Source organism: Wyeomyia smithii, chromosome 2 (genome assembly GCF_029784165.1).
Source record: "Wyeomyia smithii strain HCP4-BCI-WySm-NY-G18 chromosome 2, ASM2978416v1, whole genome shotgun sequence".
In the NCBI taxonomy this organism is placed as follows: Eukaryota; Metazoa; Arthropoda; class Insecta; order Diptera; family Culicidae; genus Wyeomyia; species Wyeomyia smithii.
Genome location: NC_073695.1, coordinates 191,154,006 through 191,168,311, shown reverse-complemented (window position 1 = coordinate 191,168,311; position 14,306 = coordinate 191,154,006). Strand labels below are relative to the sequence as shown.

Sequence of the window (14,306 nt, the reverse complement as noted above, 5' to 3'; positions counted from 1 at the left end):
CAATTCGGTGCGACTGTGAATTTTAATTTATCGGAGTGTTCCCGGGGATTCAGCGGGGAGTCAGCGGTTACCAGTGAGCCTGCGATTAATGCCGACGATATCAACATTATTCGCAAAGCCAAGGAGCATATAAGACATCGTGATAATGATACCACTTCCTTGCATGCCAGCTCTCCGTATTGCACATTCCAAGGTAATGTTAAACAACAGATTTAAGAGCCTGGATGAATTCGAAATTACGGCTGTTATCCTGACGAGTGTTCAGAAACCGTCAAGGGAAGTATGAACTAATTCAATAGGTGTTGTTGGGACACTAAGTTTCATAAATCGTTGCGTTTCACTTAATCGTATGTCGCTATTAAGTGATGATGATGTATCTGAAAGTTTATTCCTCTGAACTTATCGAGAATTCGACGCAAGGTCCGTATTAAATCGCCCATTCCGGAAACCGCACTGGTACTCTCCAACAAAAGTCTTCTGCAACGTTTTCGAAATGCGTAGAGAATTTATAAGCAGATATGAGAAGTGTTATACAGTGCCGTTTTGATTAGTTGTTATATCGAACGTTACTTATTGTTACATAGGTGGGGGAATGGGGTCCTAAATCTAGTTTTTTAGCGTTACGTAACTTGTGTACGACGCCTAAGATGAACCGATGGATTGCACTTCATTCCTGGTCTTGAAAAGTTCGGCTGGAAGCCGTCCTTTCCAATTGTTTCGTGCGTTGGTGAAATCTCTTTTCGGCAGCTCTAGCTTCTTGAAACCTCTTCCTCATCTGCCGTGTCGCACGATTTACCGCCATCTTCGTGCGAGCATGAACCCGGTTTTCCTCGTCTGTCACCTCGTGCTGTGTGTGGCTCCTGTGGTCGTGCTCATCGCCTCTCACAATATATAGCCATATCCTTCTTAAAGTACTTGACTTGTATCACAAGGCATTTGTTTGTCGCTATTCTTTCCTACATTGATTTAATAGTGCATCGTTGAAACAGTTCACTCCAATAGTTTGAACATGCAACAAACATTTATTCTTTATTTACTACAATGACCAGACAAAAAGGTGATCTTGAATCTATCAAAATCAAGTTAAGACAGCACCGCATTCAAGAGATTTTTAAGTGGAAATTCAGTAACCATTCACAATCAACACGAATAGAAAAAATCAAACTAAAAATTTCCCAACCATTCAAACATTGCTTAACAAATTGTCTTGGATCATACATCCCGCGACTGTTGAAACCATTTCAACCAGTTAGTTGAATTACCTAAATAGGTTCGTTGGAGTTGGAATCCGAATTTCCCGACTAACGGCAATAATTTTTTTCTCGCAGCGTTTATTAGACCTAACATTGAACATTCCGAGTAATGTATATCAGACGCGCTATACACAGCACTGCTTGCGACATTAGGTACTATGTAAAAAAACGATTGTCGTTAGTCAAGATATTCGGTTTTCAACTCGGGCAGGGGGCAACAATGAAATTCATTAAAAAAAATATGTACAAAATAAAACTCTGCACGTATGCGGGTGGTACTGTACGATTCTCATGAAAAGGCACTCTCGTTTTACCAGTACCGGAGAGAACGAAGAATTCTCTCACAGTTTTTTGCATTTTGGTTTTGTATGAGGAGGAATGAATGGCATAAGTGTAATAAAATTTTGAGTGTAAAATGCGTCCTCTTCATCGCTAGATGTCGATACTTAAAATAAAGAGATTTGGTCTCGTTTTTGGTTCTTCAGTTGAACAGATATGCTTGTATTTTATAGTTTGCCAGCCGGACGCGAATCATTAGTTGACGTTTGGACCACGAAAGGACGTCTAGGAAATGCCGATCGTCAACCAGAATATGGTCGATCTAATACCAGACTCCGCCATTAGGGTGTTGCCATGTATCTTTTCGTGCAAAGTATGTGCCACAGATTGCCATATCTATGGCTGCATCTCCCAGTTGGTCTCGAGATACAATGCTGGTTTAACAAACCAGTCTTCTTACGTTCGAATCCCGGCTCGGGAGACTCTATTAGTGTCTGTAGGATCGTAGCGCTAGCACCGCAATTGTCATGTACACTAAACAGTTGGTTGCGAAGTCCGTGTACAATAAACAAAAGGTCAAATTCCGAGACGTTATGTAGCACCACCATAAAGAAGAAAAAGAAGAATCTCCGGGTGCAGCGAAGTTCACCAACCTGAGGCCATTTTCATAACTAATAACATGAAGACTGTGTCTACCAATAATTAGACGGAAGAACTGCTACCGTCTCCCGTCGTTTGCGTTCCCAAAGAGGATCTTTATATCCTGTTTTGGGCATTCCCGGTATGTTTTATCTAGAATCTCAAACAACGTCACCGAGTTTGTTATTTGTCGGTGCGTATACATTGATCAGACTGTAATGAAAAAATCTGCCTCTCAATACACATTAGAGGTCCTCCAAGGGCCTCCAGCTAATGACACTTGATATGTTTTCCTTGTTCGTTTTTCTTGTATTTTTTTTCTGTGATGACTGATCACTGCGACCAGCGATTAGATCTATTGTGATATTGTCCAGGTGTTTTTTGTACTCCGCACTTCATATTATAGGCAGTACCACTATTGAAGTAAGTGATACACTTTCATTCATATCCGTGCTTGTGTGTAAGTTTTACCTTTCCGTTTCAAGCTTACTATTCTATACCGAGCCTCTGTCCATCCTAAAAATATCGCCTAATTACAATTCCCTGGAGAGAACTTCCATGGGTTACTCACACCAGTTTTATTGTAATAGGACTTATACGGAGAATCAACAGGAGTACTCTAGAATTCAGATTGAAGGAAGGGTACGTAGTGGGGAGCCTGAGAATAAACCCATGCTAAAGTCCTTTGACAACCAAATGGCCTGATTCTACTAAGATTCGAACCCACGACCACCCGCTTACGAAAGCGAACTCTGTAACCTTGCGGCTACGGAGCTCTCCTTTCTTGTATTTTCTCATTCACCTTTGTCGCCGCCACCGTAGTAGATGTGGTATTCAAAAGTCGTTCCTGCGATAGAATATACCCCACTTGGAATTCACGTTCTTAGATGGCTGTAGCATCTACCTTCACTTCTAGCAGTTCCCTGGCTAGGACGCCTATGCGTACCGAGTTTACAACCGTTGTCCATTTTCATTCGCATTGGTCGATAATAATTGTTTTGATTCGTTTTTTTTTTCTGGATTCTTTGGTGAAGGGTACTTTTGGCATGCTGCTTTACTATGGCCGCGATGCCAAGTCTTGCAATGGGGCTGCCATTTTGAATAAAGCTGACGAGACACTGCATTTCATAGATCAGCCGATCACTCCAGATCAGACGCTGTTATACGTCGCCCTTTATGGTAAAACAAAAGCGTACGGATATCCTTTTCAGTTACCTCACGACCGAAGCTCCTACAGCCTGTAGGCTACAGGGGTTGGACCCCGATCTTCATTAAGCTTCGGGAACATTCATTAATGACGTAGCTTTTTTAATTTTTTTTTTAATTGTTTCTTTTACGAATATCGATTAAAACTGAATAAATATTATGCAATATAGGTATGAGTTACATTTTATGAAACGAACTATGCGACGGATTACCTTGAACCTTTACAGTATAGAATCATTGTACATAGTACCAGCATGACAACTCGATAAAAAATATGTTCTAGGTTTCTGTCGTGGGTTTCATCTATTCAAAATGGTAGAAGCTTGTATCCAAGACACGACCGCATAACTCAAGAATAAGCACACTTCCTGACAAACAATTTTATTGGTTTATAGTTTGTAAAGCTACTGTAAAACAGATTTCGGCTAAACCTCAGCTTAATAAGCTATCATACATATAACACATTTGTTTGTTAGATGGGTATTAACAAATGCTTTGTTGAAATTGTTTCACAAATGAGTCATAAAGTCTACTAAGTTTTTTTCAAATCAAGTAACTCTTTATTGAATAACCCACATGGATTTTGATTCGTGCAACTCGAAATTGATAAACCGATACAAATTTTTCTACATCCCGATTTGCGAACAAACCTCACGAATAAACACTTTCATACTATTAATGCTCTTTTTGGTTGGCAATCTTTAAAAATTTAGTTTTATTCTATTTGCATCCAGACACGTTCGCACGAAAAGTTGCTCTTTCAGTTGACTTCTTTAAGTGTGGCTAATTCAAGAATTGCGTTGAATTTTGCTATTTACAATAAAAACAAATAATAAGCTCATTAACTGCTTTAATTGAAAGCAAGTGATCGTCCCAAAAAGGAGAATTGGGTTATTTTCTACAAAACTGGGAATCGATCGAATAATACTTTTTCCCTGTTTTCTTCCAAGGCTTGGATATTCGGAAAATCATTTTCCTGAGCAATTAGTGACGCAGTATAGGAGCTCGTTCAGCTTTTCGTCATTGCGAATGGATTATTCTCGTTATATTATCTCTAGCAACGTTTCCCCTCAATTCCAGCACTTCCGCAGCAACGAACATTGCAACCACCAGATCGATGAATACTCCTGTACCAACACGCGTAATTTACTAGTACTGGCCCACAGCCGTAGCTAGTCTGTTTGGCGTGGTGGGGCACAGAAATTACACTGACGTTTTTTGTTTAAGAAGTAATTTAAAAGTAATACATTTAGCCTAAATATACAAAAGCTAATCTAGAATATGTGAATAGAGCAAGATCGCGCCAAATCACCGATGGTCGAATATCGACCATTTTTGATATGAATGAAACTTTGCACACGTATTTGGCTTAGCAAACTGAGCATTTTCCACAGATGAAGCGATTTTTCACACCCATGAGTTACATTCTTAAAGGGCGTATGCCTTTTGGCATAGGTTTTATTCGAAGCATTGTAGCCCAGAAACCGTTGGTTGTATAGAAAAACTGTCTGAGAATGAGTTGTAGGGAATTAAAAATGCACCATAAAAAATATACACTGTACAAAAAAAAATTTTTTTGACCAAAACAAATTGAATTTTTTTCTTATTTTTTTTTAAAGCAACTTGACGTTAATACGCAACTTTTAAAAAAAACGTCCAGGATGGAGAAATGAAAAATAATTTTTTTATGGTAGATTAATTTTTTTATAAAAATTCCAATTTAAACATTTTTTAAAATATTTGTATTCTGATGATCTCAAAAGATGCAGAGAGTCATTTTGAATCAAAAAGCTCTTGGTAGTAAACATTCTTAAGGCATCGGTTTTCGAGTTATTTTAAATTTAAGCTCAATAAATAATTAATATTTCGGAAAATACACGTATTTTTTAATTTGTCCATGGTTCTCCAGCAAAAACCATACGTTCATTGGAATGCTTCATCAAAAATATACAATTCATTCTTTGACAACAAAGCGATTGGGCGAACGGTTCTCAAGAAAAGAGTTAAATGTTCTAAAAGATATAAATATATATAAAAATCAAATATTTGTTTTCGAGCTTTAATATCTTAGGAACATATTTTTTTATGACATAGATACTTTACAGAACTAGTTTCACCTTATATTTTATATACATCATAAGTTTGCTCGAATGTTTTATAAAAATGTTTTATAAAATAATATGTTTGTCGTGCAACACTACCTACTTGTTTACTAATAATAACTGTTTGTAAAGTACGCAACCAATAACTACTGGGTCACCAATAATATCTGTTTTCGTATATAAATACGATTGCACTACTCCAGATGTGTTAATAACAGTTTGCATTTCGTGAAGATTAATAAAGTGAAAATGGAATCAAGCTTACGTAAATTAAACGAAAACGTTATTGCAAAATTAAAAATATTGAACAGTCAAGCTCATTTTGATATGTCTTTATCAATTTGTGATTCGTGTAGTTATTGGAATGATAGTCAAGTCACCATTCATCCCATCGTTGTTTACTATTCAGAATCTGGAACACTTAAGAATATCAGCTTCATCATAATATCGGAAGTACTCCATCATGATACTGTTGCGGTTCAGGTGTTCGTTGCCAAATTAATGAGTTTTTTGAAAACAACAATAGAGTTGAAAAAAGCGATATTAATGTCTGATGGAGCTGCCTCACAATATAAAAATAGAAAAAACTTTGCAACAAAATATAACGTCGATGCAGAGTGGCATTTTTTGCGACTTCTCATGGTAAAGGCCCATGCGATGCAATTGGTGGCATATTAAAACAATTGGCAGGAAATGCAAGTTTAGCTAAAGAACATGAACATCCCATTACAAGCGCAAAAGAATTGTATGATTGTAATAAAAATTCATCAAAAATGTCATTTAGTTGGGTATCATATAAAGAATATGAACAAGGAGTAACAGAATGGAGCAATATTTTCAAAAAATCTATAATGATAGCTGTCACACAAAAGTATTACTTTTTTGTTCCGACTTCAGAAAATAAGATACAAACGAAGCTGTTTTCAAAAGATGACGAATCATTTACTTATGATGTATATAAAATATAAGGTGGAACTAGTTCTGTAAAGTATCTATGTCATAAAAAAATATGTTCCTAAGATAATAAAACTCGAAAATAAATATTTGATTCTTATATATCTTTATATCACTTAAAACATTTAACTCTTTTCTTGAGAACCGTTCGCCCAATCGTTTTGTTGTCAAAGAATGAATTGTATATTTTTGATGAAGCATTCCAATGAACGTATGGTTTTTGCTGGAGAACCATGGACAAATTAGGAGAAACGTGTATTTTCCTAAATAATTAAGATTTTTCGAGCTTAAATTAGAAATAACTCGAAAACCAATGCCTTTAGAATGTTTACCAATTTACGGAAACCAATGCCTTTAGAATGTTTACTAGAGCTTTTTGATTCAAAATGACTCTTCGCATCTTTCAAGATCATCAGAATACAAATGTTTTGAAAAATGTTTAAATTAGAATTTTCATAAAAAAATTAATCTACCATAAAAAAAATATTTTTCATTTCTCCATCCTGGACTTTTTTTTAAAAGTTGCGTATTAACGTCAAGTTTCTTTAAAAATAACTAAAAAAAAAATTCAACACTTTTTAAATTGAAATTTAATGTTTATTTTTAATTTTTTTTGATCAAAAAAAATTTTTTTTTGTACAGTGTATATTTTTTTATGGTGCATTTTTAATTCCCTACAACTCATTCTCAGACAGTTTTTCTATACAACCAACGGTTTCTGGGCTACAATGCTTCGAATAAAACCTATGCCAAAAGGCATACGCCCTTGTAGAATCTAACTCATGGGTGTAAAAAATCTTTCCACCTGTGAAAAATGCTCAGTTTGCTAAGCCAAATACGTGTGCAAAGTTTCATTCAAATCAAAAATGGTCGATTAAATTTTCGCGTATTTCCAGGCGATTTGAAATGATTTTGCTAAATAGGTAAAGTATTCGCTTATTTATACGAATTAGAAAAACTTCGCTAGGGGCAATGCAAACGCGTGGAGGGACTAAGCCCCTTCTAGCCCATATGGTAGCTACGGGCCGGTACTGGCCGTGACGGTAGCATCCTTAAGAATGACATCACGAGGAATACGAAGAATAAATGTGAACTGGAGCCGATTTTAAAAAAACACACCCGAATTGCAGAAATGTTTGTAGACAAATGAACGATGATGTGATGAATGAAACCCGTGCGATGCAATTGTCTTTAATACTTACGGAGAGGATTGACGCAACAAGTGGGCAGGGCCACGCACACGGTATTATAGATGAAAGTTAAAAATGGTTGAGCTGCCCTGCGCCTTGTTTTTTTGGTACGAACAAACGTTGCGTGCGAAGTGCATTAGTTTACCGTCAACAAACTCGTCGCAGTTACTAGTAGAGCTGGCCATGTTTGCTGGGTCCAAAACTAAAGCTATTACGAAATACGCTAGTTCAAAGTGAATTGTTTCGATCCTCCTGCCAAGTATAAATTACATTTGGCCTTTCTCCAGGCCACACACACGTTCTTGAAGCAATGCTGAATTTTCTCACCTTGCAAATTATGATATTTTCAGCTCTATATTTATTTCAAGCAATTTAAAAAGAAACGCTAAAATTATTTATCACAAAATGCGATCATATTTCAACTATAGAGTTAGTTTGAATTGTGTTTGAAATTTGTTTGTTGTTGTTATTGAGTCGTTTAGTATGTGTAATACAAATTAAACAGCTAGATTAAAGTAACTATATATCTCGGAAAAATCGTTTGATGAATTAGTTAAAAAAAATCCATTGGTGTGTCACAGTATAAAGACAGTAGGTATAGACGATAAAGATAAAGACGAGGAAACGATAAAGACATTAAAACATTGTCGATCGTTGCTTTTTCCGTCTGTGGTCTGGAAATTAACACTAGAATAGAAGCGAGATTTCGAAATTTTCGTCTATCTCAGTAACGTTCTGGCGAGTGTCAGAAACATAAATACTAGCTACTGCAATCAAATAATTTGGATGCACTAAAAAACAAGGCGTCGTCCGCTACAAAAACCTGCAATCAAATGAGCGTGTGTTGCAGCAAAAACCATACAAACATAAAAACTTCGCCTGCTACGCTGCGGCAAGTCTGCTTGCTGCCCACCCCGTTTGGAGCTAGTTCTGTCCGGAAGACCCATCACCCAGTCACCTAACTTTAAATATCTCGGAGTATGGTATGACTCTAAGTGCACATGGGAAAAACATATAAATTACCTGAAGCAAAGATGCCAACCAAGGATCAATTTTCTTCGGATGGTAACAGGAACATCATGGGGAGCCCATCCAGAGGATTTGATACGACTCTATCAAACCACGATTCTGCCCGTAATAGAATACGGCAGCATATGCTTCAGAGGTGTCGCAGCTTCACACATGCTGAAGCTCGAGAGGATACAATACCGTTGTTTGCGTATCGCTCTAGGCTGCATGCAGTCGACACATACCATGTCCCTAGAGGTCATAGCTGGAATACTACCACTCAAAGAGAGGCTGTTTGAGTTGGCTTTTCGTTTCCTCATTAGATCGGAAATAGCAAATCCAATGCTTATTGCGAACTATGAGAAATGTTTGGAAGTTGTTCAGAAACCCTGTATGTCAGTATACCAGCGGTTCATGTCCATGGAGATAAACCCTTCGGTTGTTGCTCCATCCCGTGAGATTTCAACATCGCTCAACAATTCTTCTGTTGTATTTGATTTGACGATGAAACAAGAAATCCATGGAATTCCCGATCACCTCAAACCAACAGTTGTGCCATCAATATTTTCGGCAAAATTTGGCCACCTCCCAAAACAGAATTCCTTTTTCACGGACGGATCTGTGATGGATGGACATTCCGGATATGGCGTTTTCAACACAGATCATCGCATATCTCGCAAACTGGCACAGCCCTGCTCCATATACGTAGCTGAATTAGCTGCCATACACAATTCGCTGCGAATTATCGAGCTCAAGACACCAGACAATTACTTCATCTTCTCGGACAGCCTCAGTTCTATCGAAGCTCTCCGATCGATTAAACCGGTCAAGCACCCGTCCTATTTCCTTCCGGAAATCAGACGGATATTAGAAGTGCTGGTTGATCGGTCTTTCATTATCTGCTTTGTGTGGGTCCCCTCTCATTGCTCAATCCCAGGCAATGAAGAAGCTGATTTATTGGCAAAAAGGGGTGCCATAGATGGAGATATATTTGATAGACCGATCACCTATACCGAGTATTTTCATCTGCCCCGACAACTGGCTCTGGAAAACTGGCAGGAAAAGTGGAATAAAGACGACCTTGGGCGATGGATGCACACGATCTCGCCCAAAGTGTCTACAAAAGCTTGGTTCAAAGGGTTAGATTTAACTCGTGATTTCATTCGAGTTATTTCGCGCCTAATGTCCAATCACTATGTTGCAAACGCACACCTCTATCGAATAAACTTAGTCGATAGTAATCTGTGCGAATGTGGAGGGTACGAAGATATTGACCACATAGTCTTCGTATGCCCTAAGTACCACAGAGCAAGGGCCAAGCTTATAGATTCTCTCCGGAAACAGGAAGTGACGTTTACAATGCAAGTACGGGATGTGCTTGCTAGCCGCAACCCCGCGCTTGTAATACCCATTTACGACTTTTTAAGAGATATCAAGTATCGAATTTGATTATCTCTATGCTTTCTCTCCTAATTTCTCCCAACACAACAATCTTAAAAAGTTTCACGCTAATTCCGTTTTTTTTTTCTTCTTTCTTTCGTTCATCTTTTTTATAGAAACATGAATCATCGCTTCTTTTTGAGAGACATGATCCACCGAACTTAGATTTTGATTTCAAAGAGATAAGAAACCATCACCCTCAACGAATAGTAGTAAGGATTAGTATTTAGTTATAAAGAGAAAAACTTTGATGTTAATGTTAGTCGTAAGCTTAAATGACATGTATTTTTAAATTGTATTTTGAAAAGAGAAAAGATGAGAGGGTTTTTATGCCTGTTTGAGGAGGAGCAGTCGGGATACAGGCTCTACTCAAGCTGGCTTTTCCCTACTCCAAAAGATATTCGGCACCGTTATGCTTCGCGGTTGGGCCTAAATAAATATTAGAGTTAAAAAAAAAAAAAAGTCTGCTTGCTGCTGGTCGAACCGGTTTCCAGTAAATTATCCTTTTGCTACAGTGACCGAATGAACAATGAAGACTAAATTGTTGCATGTTAGCTTTTATAAGTGACTAATGACAGTTATACTTCCGGTGGGCGTGTTATTGTGCACTTGAGAAACAACAACAACAAAAAATCGTTTACAAAGTCAGTCAAATCGCTTGTATACTTTAGTGTCGACTGTTGCTTAGATTGCATCATTGCAGGCACGCGACTGATTAAACTATAATCAAATTTGCTATGAAATTCAACCTCTTTACTACGAAAAATGTGCCGAAACTGTTTTCATAAACTAGAGGAATTTGCTCTCTATACAACGATATATTAATGACTAAAATCCATTCAGTGGTAACAAAGTTTTAAGTATTTGAAATCTGTCATTCTGCCGTTTCACTCTATTTTCGATATTTCGGAATGCCACGCTTTTAATATTGTCAGACTAATAACTTTTAAAAACTAATATTTTTAAGCTCGCTCGCTTGATTGATCTACATTACATAACCATCATTGAACGTTTCAAGAAATTGCATTCTGAAAACAGATTTGCTATTCACAGGCATCATTTCGATGGTTTTATTACCAAATTATGGATTTAAGCTCACTGCGAAGCTACCAAATGAGTGATGATCGAGGACATTCAATAGCATCCGCATCAGACCATTGTTAGTTTCGTTGCTAAACATTTAGGTAATACTCCGATCCATCGTAGATGTAACAAAAACATTTCTTGTCAAGTGTGTTGTAGAAACCTGAGTTATAGCATAATTATTTGCCGCAACTTTCGCTACTTGTTACCAAAACACAGTAGTTCCAAGTGTGGGTGTGGACATTTATTCATCATGAGATTAGGTCTCAGGTAGGGACTTGAAATGCTAAGAGCTATATTGAACCCTCTATCCAGCTGTAAATTTGTATTTGAAGAAAAGCTCAAAATATAGCCAATCAAGTGTACATACTTTCCCTTTATCGAAACCATTTCAAGTTGCAGTGATATAATACAAGTTTCTTTTATCCACCATCCCACTGAGCTATATCACGGTGCGTTTGTGATTCGTCCAACCGTACCAAACTTTGAATATATAGTAAATCAAACAAGTTTTAATTCCCATATTGGTATCCAACCCAAACAATAGCTTGTAGTTCCCACTTGAAATCGATCTAATCGTTTTAAAATTGTATCCGTATCTGCTGGGCCGGGTTGTTTGCCGCTGCCGCATCGTTTCCTCAGTGATAGATAGGCTTTTTACTGATGGGAAGCTTCAAAGTGTTCCAAAGCAATCAGTCCGCTTGGAGCTCGACCGACAACCTGTTTGTGCCTTTTTCACTGCTTGTCCCTTATTCTGTTTGAATGTTCGCGTGGCTGGGAAACGCTCACGGAAGCGCAGGAGTGGCTGGGGTCAGAGAATCAAATCTATGCTCTATCGATCTCTAGCAAAGGTTCATTCTTCGCTTACGACAGTTACGCTAAGTAGCACATAAATCAGTTGAAGAAGCGGGAACTGTCAGAGGAATTTTAAACCAAGGCAGTTAGAGGGACAGAAAAGCGAAGCGGAATGGAAAGTAAGATCGCCTAAAATTTTAGGGTTCGTTGATTTTAGTCTTCCAGGTAATGGCAGCTCGTTTGCTTATTTTTCTGGCGGAATTATTACCAGGGTATCGATAATCGTATCTGAAATTGTTTTAAAAATCCTCGTGTTGTTTTTGTGTGTTATTAACGAATATCTTTGCATGTGGAACCTATTGAATTATTTACCTATGAGATCTTGAGCTGTAATATTTTTTATTGTCATCTCGAAATTTTGCTTCATGTTTTAAACACTCAGAATTAAATCAAGCATAATTTCATCACCCATTTGTATATACTTTGCATCTTAAAGTTTGGCTTGGAATATTTAATGCTCAGATACAAATCTAGCACATTTTAATCACCTGTTTGTATATTTTCGGCGCTCTTCTAACGAAGAAAAAAGGCCAAAATTTAATTGAGCTGAACAGTAGACAATGCAAACGCCGGTTTTGTTCCCATGAAATAATTTATTTCTTAACACTTCCATTTTTTGTGTTGAAGTACAAATTTATGCCAAATGATTATAGTGGGACAATGATTTTGCTCATTTCGTTATAATTGCTTCTGGTTGTACACTTACCTTCAAATTAGGAATAATGGTTCTGAAATAGAAAGAGAAAAAAATCATTTTATTTCGTTTGCATCACGGGAATGGCATCGCTGTTAGCTACCATACATTTGACGCGTTACCAACATCACTGGCACTGGCACCCGAAAAATGGGCAGTTTACCCTTATCTTATGTTGATTCGGGCAAACCGGCCAAATGTTGACTGCAATTATTAATAGCATATCAGACAGTTTTGAGCAATTTCTTAAGGTTTTCACATGCTATGTGATATTCTAAGTGATATTTAGTACATTAATTGTGTCCCAAAGCAAAGTGAAGCAAACTGTGACAGCAGAAAAAGTAGTTTTGGGACAAACGGTACAGAAATAGATGTTCGTAACGCTTGAAGGCTACCATACCATTCCCTTGGTTTGCATGGAACATGTTTTAAAGCAGTATAAATTTTGACCGGAAATTTTAATAGCATCTTAACAGGCTTCGTAGTGCCAGAGAATAACACATCGATATGTTTGCTGGCCGCTTCTGTTACGGTTGTCTCGAATCGAAAGGCGAAAGCACGTCAAATGCGATTAACTTTGGATTTGTAATGCTCGCCTTTTGCATACAGCTTCCAGTATAACACTCACTCGCTCCACACCACTCATTTCTGCCTGATCTGGATGACAGAGCGAACAGATAGCAAAAGAAACCATTTCAATCTAGTTAAAAGTAATCCGGACTATTAGTTAGGGATTTTAATGCCTCGTATTTATTCACCCGTGAAGGTTATGATGGTTCAAGCGTATCTGTTTTATCGCCAGTCACAGCGATTGTGGTTATTTGGAGATGAAGACGATTTTTTCCTCTAGTTTCCTGTCTAATAATAAACAAGGAATATTCTTTCCCAAGCTTTAGAACATGATATTAAATCAAGAATTCATTGGAGGACCCCCCAAATCAGATTATACTTAATAGCATTTCAATTCAATATTTAATTTTTCGGCGGTCGAGAAACCTTTATCACTGAACTGTCAACGTGAATGCTGAAACTATTGATAATCTACTAGATGACATTGCTTTTGTATCATTCATCAATGTTCTGCAAGCACGCTTGGGCCCATTGTACTGTAAAGCGAATTTTCTTTGACATCAAAATCGATCAGGTTAGAATCTGTTAAGCAATCATAAGATATTGGTTCTTATGCTTGTTAAAAAAAGCTTGTTCCTATTTGTTCAAACTAAGTATCTGTTTCAGAATGCGAAAAATTGTGATGTTCATAGCATTCTTTTAAACCCTGGTTTACTTGATTTGAAGCAGAGATGTATAGGCTGGCACTCCTAACGAAAACCAGAACCGCTCGAGCAGGTGCAGCCGTAAATGTTCTCGATGCTCCAACGTCGAGAGCCTTCCTACTCGCGATTTGATACCGCACAGAAACCAATAAAATCCAGAAAGAAATAAACAAAACAAACCCAGGATTCCTCGTCAGGCAAGACAAAGGAACCAAAATGGCGCCGCAATAGGCCAGCCAGCACCCGACCAACTGTAGCCGGATGATAATGGCAACGATTCAATACGTTTATGGCAGCGATTACTTCGGCTCGATTTCGCACACTCTGAG

At 37.6% G+C, this 14,306-nt stretch overlaps 1 protein-coding gene across 5 annotated transcripts in view; it reads right to left on the bottom strand.

Annotated features, from left to right (window-relative positions):
- The window catches only part of LOC129720715 (ankyrin repeat and BTB/POZ domain-containing protein 2), a 251,037-nt gene that overhangs the window by 156,443 nt on the left and 80,288 nt on the right, over nt 1-14,306 (bottom strand). For 3 of the 5 annotated variants that reach the window (XM_055672338.1, XM_055672337.1, XM_055672339.1), the window contains one exon: nt 12,716-12,737. The exons of the other annotated variants lie outside the window; for them this stretch is intronic. The gene's annotated coding sequence lies outside the window, so the exon portion shown is untranslated. The remainder of the gene's footprint in view (nt 1-12,715; nt 12,738-14,306) is intronic. 5 annotated transcript variants of the gene reach the window in all.